The sequence below is a fragment of the Dipodomys ordii genome, unplaced genomic scaffold, assembly GCF_000151885.1.
Source record: "Dipodomys ordii isolate 6190 unplaced genomic scaffold, Dord_2.0 Scaffold58, whole genome shotgun sequence".
Taxonomy (NCBI): domain Eukaryota; kingdom Metazoa; phylum Chordata; class Mammalia; order Rodentia; family Heteromyidae; genus Dipodomys; species Dipodomys ordii.
Window position 1 is genome coordinate 698,843 of NW_012267274.1, and position 6,584 is coordinate 705,426.

Sequence of the window (6,584 nt, forward strand, 5' to 3'; positions counted from 1 at the left end):
CCGGCACAGCACTGCTCAGAACCACCCGGCTCAGCACTGCTCAGAACCACCCGGCTCAGCACTGTCCCTCAGAACCACCCGGCTCAGCACTGCTCAGCGCCGCGGCCTGGCCCGCTCTGCGGCCGCTGACACCGCTGGGCTCGCGCTGGTGGACGGAGCCCCTGCTCGGCAGATGCGGAACGCCGCACCCAGGGGAAGCGCCGCGGCCACTGTCCGAGGGCAGCGCCGGTCACGCGTCCGGGGGCAGCGGCGTCCTCCTCACTGTCCGAGGGCAGCGGCGTCCTCCTCACTGTCCGAGGGCAGCGGCGTCCTCCTCACTGTCCGAGGGCAGCGGCGTCCTCCTCACTGTCCGGGGGCAGCGGCGTCCTCCTCACTGTCCGGGGGCAGCGGCGTCCTCCTCACTGTCCGGGGGCAGCGGCGTCCTCCTCACTGTCCGAGGGCAGCGCCGGTCACTGTCCGAGGGCAGCGGCGTCCTCCTCACTGTCCGGGGGCAGCGGCGTCCTCCTCACTGTCCGAGGGCAGCGCAGCGGCCAAGTGTCTGTGGGAACCCGGTGGCCAGGTGCCTGAGAGAAGAGCAGCGGTCACGTGCCTCCTGAGGGACGCGCGGCGGTCACGTGCCTCCTGAGGGAAGAACGGTGGTGCCCGTCGCGTGTCTGAGGGCAGCGTGGCGGCCACGTGTCTGTGGGAACCACAGTGGTCACGTGCCTGAGGGAAACGCGCGGTGGCCCGTCACGTGTCTGAAGGAACCGCAGCGGTCACATGCCTCCTGAGGGAAGCGCGGCGTCACGTGCCTCCTGAGGGAAGTGCAGCGGCCACGTGTCCGAGGGCAGCGCGGGTCACGCATCCAGGGGAAGCGCGGCGGTCACTCGTCTGAGGAACCAGCGCGCCATCGCGTCCCCTGCCCAGGAGGCGCCGCCCGCCGAGAGGCCGTGGAGGAGGCTGGGCGGAGGCCGGCTAGGGGCGGCAGGGGCTGGTCTGCGGCTGCGCACCGGGACCTTCCCGGGGGACCCGTCCCCTCCCTCCCGCAGTGCCGGCCGCCGAGGTCAGGAGCTGAAGAGGAGCTCCCGCCCCCTTCCAGGGTCCCTCCTCACAGGACAGGACGGACCGACCGCCGCCGGCCATCCAACAGGACGGCCCTCCCACAGGACCGACCACCACCACCGGCCATCCGGCAAGACCACCCTCCAACAGGACCGACTGCCGCCAGCCATCAGACAGGACCGCCCTCCAACAGGACCAACCACCGCCGGCCATCAGACAGGACCGACCGCCGCCGGCCATCCAACAAGACCACCCTCCGACAGGACTGACCGCCGCCGGCCATCCGACAGGACGGCCCTCTTACAGGACCACCCTCCGACAGGACCAACCACCACCACCAGCCATCCAACAGGATGGCCCTCCAACAGGACCAACCACCACCACCGGCCATCCAACAAGACCACCCTCTGACAGGACCAACCACCGCCGGCCATCAGACAGGACCGACCACTGCCAGCCATCAGACAGGACCACCCTCTGACAGGACAGACCAACCACCGCCGGCCATCTAACAGGACCGCCATCCAACAGGACCGACCACCTACGGCCATCAGACAGGACTGCCATCCGACAGGACCATCCGGAGGACTTGGAAGCCCCAGCCACAGCAGCTAGCACACAGAGCGCCGAGGTACTGTCTACCTTATAGACCGTCTGTGTGCTCTCAAACGAAGAGAATTGGGAAGAAAACTCACCTGCGGACATGTGGCCACATAGCCCTCAGCCACGAGAACACACACTGTCTCCTGTGAGACCGGTCTGAAATCCTCAGACACCCTCACCTGAGAGCAGGTCCTTTTGGTAAACTGGGGCCTTGAGGCCCTGGGAAGGAAGGTGGCATTTCCACCATCATCTCCCAGGGCTTCAATCTACCCAGGACGGTCTCAAACCCCCCATCAGGAGCGCCTACTCGTTCTGTAACTATTTCTCTCACATTAGCAAAACAAAAGGTGACATCAGGTTTTCTGCAGCTTGGTTTCACGGCTGCTTGGCTGCCGCGCCATTAGTATCCTGTCTTTCCACCTCAGGCCTGCCAGCGCAACTCAACAACTGGGGAAGGAGGCATGTTGTAACTCCCATGTTTTCTCTTGAAGTGAGATGAGAGATGTCCCAGAGTGAGGTGCTGTTTCCCCGAACATTGGAGTTTCTTGCATAAAAAGTAATGTCAAAGCCAGGTGCTGGTGGCTCACGCCTATAATCCTAGCTACCCAGGAGGATGAGATCTGAGGATCATGGTTCAAATAGCTTTGAACCAAATGGCAGGAAAGACTGTGAGACTCTTATCTCCAATTATATACCAGGAAGCCCAAAGTGGAGCTATGGCTCGAGTGGTAGAGCACAAGCCTTAAGCAAAAAAAAAAAAAAAAAGAAAAAATCTCAGGGATAGCATCCAGACCCTGAGTTCAAGCCCTGGTACTGGCACCAAAATAAAAGAATGTCAAGGGCCAGGAATATGGTTCACCTGAGTGAGCAAGTTGAGAACCTGCCCAGGAAGCTCTGAGTTCAAAATCCCATTGCTGCCCTTCCACACTGTGCAGAAGTAGTGCCCCTGGGAAATTCTGATTTTTGGTCACATTTGAAAGAGAAGACATCACTTATTCAAAAGTCAGAGATTGTAAGCCGTAAGCAACCCCCTGTGGGAAATGAGAAGTGAATCAATCTATTGCCCTCTCAGCTAGCACAAAGAGCCAGTGGGAGTGAGGTGGTGCCTAGGGCGGTGGGCTGTTAAGCCTGCACAATTCCCACCAACACCCACTAGCACGGAGCACAGCCACCTAGATCCCCATCCCAAGAGAGAACTGAACAAGCCCTAGCTTTGCTGTGCCACAAAACAAACAGCCATGTTTGAAGGAGGAGCATGTTCTGAGGATCCGGCCCAGCCCTCCACCAGTGCAAGCGTGAGCTCACAGGTAAGCACAGTCTGAAGCATCCTCCTGTGTTCTCTGCATGTCCCCCACAGTTGGCTTTTTGCACAGGTGTGTGTGTGCCAAATTCAGAAGGGAATGCAAGAAACCTGAGCAGGAAGCCCTCTGCCCAGACCAAGGGTCATGAAGCCCACGCCCCTCTCCAGTCCTCACACTTCCCCTCCCACTCGCACTCCTCACCATGGCGCTGTGGATCGCTGGCGTGTGCAGATCGGCCGGCCTGTGCACATCAGCTCCCGAGCATCTATGACTCAGCAAAGAGCTGGGCTTTTATTTTTCAGATGGAATTTACCACCCTGTGATTACATCCAGGGGAGGAATAGTTCCCAGAGCCGTTTCTAAGCAGAGCTCTGCAGCCAGGACAGCTGGCGTTCTCCCTGAGCCAGAGGCACGCTAGGCAGCGCCCAGCCCCATGGCCAGGGGAGGCACTGGACCGGCTCTGCACGGAGGGTCCTGACGCTGCTCCTAGCGACACAGATGGGAGGAATCCCAGCCTGGCCTGGCCTGGCCCGGCCACCTTTGCAGGTGAACAGGGGAGTGAGGGGCCGAGGCAGAGGCTGCATAGGTCATGTGGAGGTGATCGTGGACAGGACCTCTCCCCCTCCGATGGAGAGTCCCACCCGGAGACCCCGTCACTGGGAAGCCAGTGATTGCAAGGCACTTCCCCTGAGGCAGCACGAGCTTTAAATGGTGAGGAGGGAGAGGGTGCCCCTCCTGTAGTCTAAGAACAGAAATGGAGAGGAGCTCCTGAGCCAGACCCGCACGGAAACTACACTTCAGGCCCGCAGAGGAGCGCAGTGCCCAGCCCTGGATGTCCAGGGCTCTTGATAGCCACAGAAGCCGAGGTGGAGAGGGCAGGCCCAGACTGCTCCTTGGCAACAGGAGGCACCTACACTCCATTTGTCTGAATGGATTGAGGAAAGAGAGATGCTCACTGCTCTGCTCACTAAACAAGCACAGATACAGATCTAGAACCTGAGTACAAGTGTGGGCACCCCTGCCCTGGTTCTGGAGGGCTGCAGGCAAGACCCCATACCCCCACTCCTCTGCTTCTGCCAACCCTCTGCCACGCCCAGTGCCTGCTGCCTGTCCCTCCTCCCACCTGCCTTATCCAATCAGACCCAAATGTCATCTTCCCCAAACTAGACCCAGCAGGCAGCACAGCCGGAAGAGAAAAGCACTGACAGAGTGTGAGATGACAATGGGGAGCTTTAACGTGGGGTTGTATTTGCTGTTTGCCTAGATATGGATGGCGCTGGTAAGTTAAAACAAATGGTCAGCAGGGTACTTGTGGCTATAACCCTAGCCTATAATCCTAGCTACTCAGGAGGCTAAGATCTGAGGATTGTGTTTCAAAGCCAGGACAGGAAGTCTATGAAAGGAAGAAGAACTATGTGTGGCTCAAGTGGTAGAACATCAGCCTTCTGAAAGTGCCCAGTCCCTGAGTGCAAAGCCCAGTATCAGCACACACAGATGCACACAGACACTTGCACACAGAGAGAGAAACAAAATGGCCAAGTTGTTCTTATGACGACCAAGGCTGTGACTTTGATGCAGCAGTGTGGTGACAGTGTGACACTGTGAGAGCAGATGCCGCCCCAGGCTCCCTGTGTATCCAGAGAGCCACAGCTCCTGCTCCCAGGTGCCAACCACTGGGGTGGCTGTGTGCAGCACTGTCGCGGTCACCCTCACCACAGCTGGCAGGAAGGCCGTGTGTGGGAACACTGGCAATTTTTACAATTTTACAATTGTAAAATTTTTACAATTTTTACTTCCTACTAGGAACTTCTAAAATCACTAGTTCTGGTCGTTTGTTTCCACATTCTCTTGTATTTTCATCTGAGTAGTACCACTTGTGAATGACAGTTTTAATTGTTCTTTATCTTTGTACTTGGAGCCATTCTCCTGTCTTGTTTGGGTAAGATTTCCATGGCATGGGGAGATGCCATACCCCGCGTCACCCGGCCACAGGCTCCTGAGTCCTGCATGAGGCCTCGCATCAAGCAGGAGAACATGTGTGGATTCCATGCTTGCTAGAGATATGTTCCTTAAACTTGTGAATGGCTATCAGTTTATAGGTTGTGTCCTTGGCATGAATTGGAAGCATTGCTTTGCTCTCTCCCTGTCCCTCCAAGTCTCCTTGGGTGGCTGTCCCTCCTGCCGGGGCACTGCCTGGTCCACCATTACCTCCAGGCTGGGAAGTCCACAGTCAGACAGGCGGTATCCTGCCAAGCTTCAGGCCAGGGACTGGCAAAGGCCTAGCTTAGCAGTGTCCCTGGAGTAGACCCCTACAGAGTGTGCAACAAAGTCTTCACCTACCTCTTAGAGTTTGGTGGGCTAAATTACTAGCACAGCCTCATGAGGTATCTCTTCGAGGGTCTGAGCATGTGCAGGGTCTTGACCCAAGACACCGAAACCAGTGCCTAGATCACCAGCTGAGAGAGGAGTGTAGGCCGGGCCAGTGCTCAGATGTAGGGAGAGACTGCTGGAGGACCTAGCAGACTGACCGTCCCATCTGGGAAGGGCGCAGACTCGGGCTGGCTGGGACGGCATCTGCGTCCTCCCTCTGCCTTGAACACACCACTGCAAATATGAACACACTATTGTGCGTGCTAATTTGCATATGGCATACAAAACCACAGCAAAGAATACCCCAGCCTTCATGCTGGCTGGGGAGGGGGTGCTGTTTATTGGGTTAGCACAGGCCTGGCTGCCTCAGTCCCCCCACACACACCCTGCCCCAGGACCCATGCCTTCTGCAGGTCTCTAAGAAGAAAACAGCCGGTCAGGACAGGGGCTTGAGCAACAGAAAACATGTGGATATTGTGCCCAGACTGGCTTGGAAATTTGATCCCACACAATCTCTTTCTCTCAAGTAACTAGGATTATAGGTGTGAGCCACCACACCTGGCTTGACAGAATTTTTTAAACATCAAACAAAGAAAGAACAGTGACGTGAGAGCAAGCACTAATTAAAACTGAGGCTCCTGGAAATTCATATGTCTCAGACCCGGCAAGCTGGCTTACAAGCTCACAGACGCACGCCTAGTCTTTGGCGCATTCCCTCTTCCTGCCCTGATTTCATCGCAGCCTGCAGGCTTTCTGGCAAAGCCTACTGGCATTAATCCCCCCCAAATGTTAATGAAGAGAGACACTGCATTTTCATTCAGGCTCAGGTCCCAAAGTGCCATAAGAGCAGCACTCCATAAGCCCCTGGAGGGGCCACTTGTGGAAGACACCTGCCCAGCCTCCCGAGGTTAATTGTGAGGATTCTGAGAGGAGTCCTCTGAGTGCCCCCAAGAGACAGGCATTTGCCATCTACCTCCCAGGTAAAGAGCTTGACTCTCCAGTGTCACTCCCGGTCCTAGAGAAGCAGGAGGAGCCATACAAGCTCAGCAACCCAAAAGCAGCCAATAGCCTCCCGCATGGGCGGGGCCTTGGATCTAGAAGGCCAGAACTGCCCATCAAACATGAGCATCTGCAAACCCACTTCCCCGCCCCGCCCCCAGCTCCTGGGCGCTGTCCCTGGTGCTGCCTCCTCTCAACTCCAGCCCTCATCATGAACTCCCACACTCATCTATGCTTTTCCTTGCCTGTTTGTGACCCTGCTTTGGCATT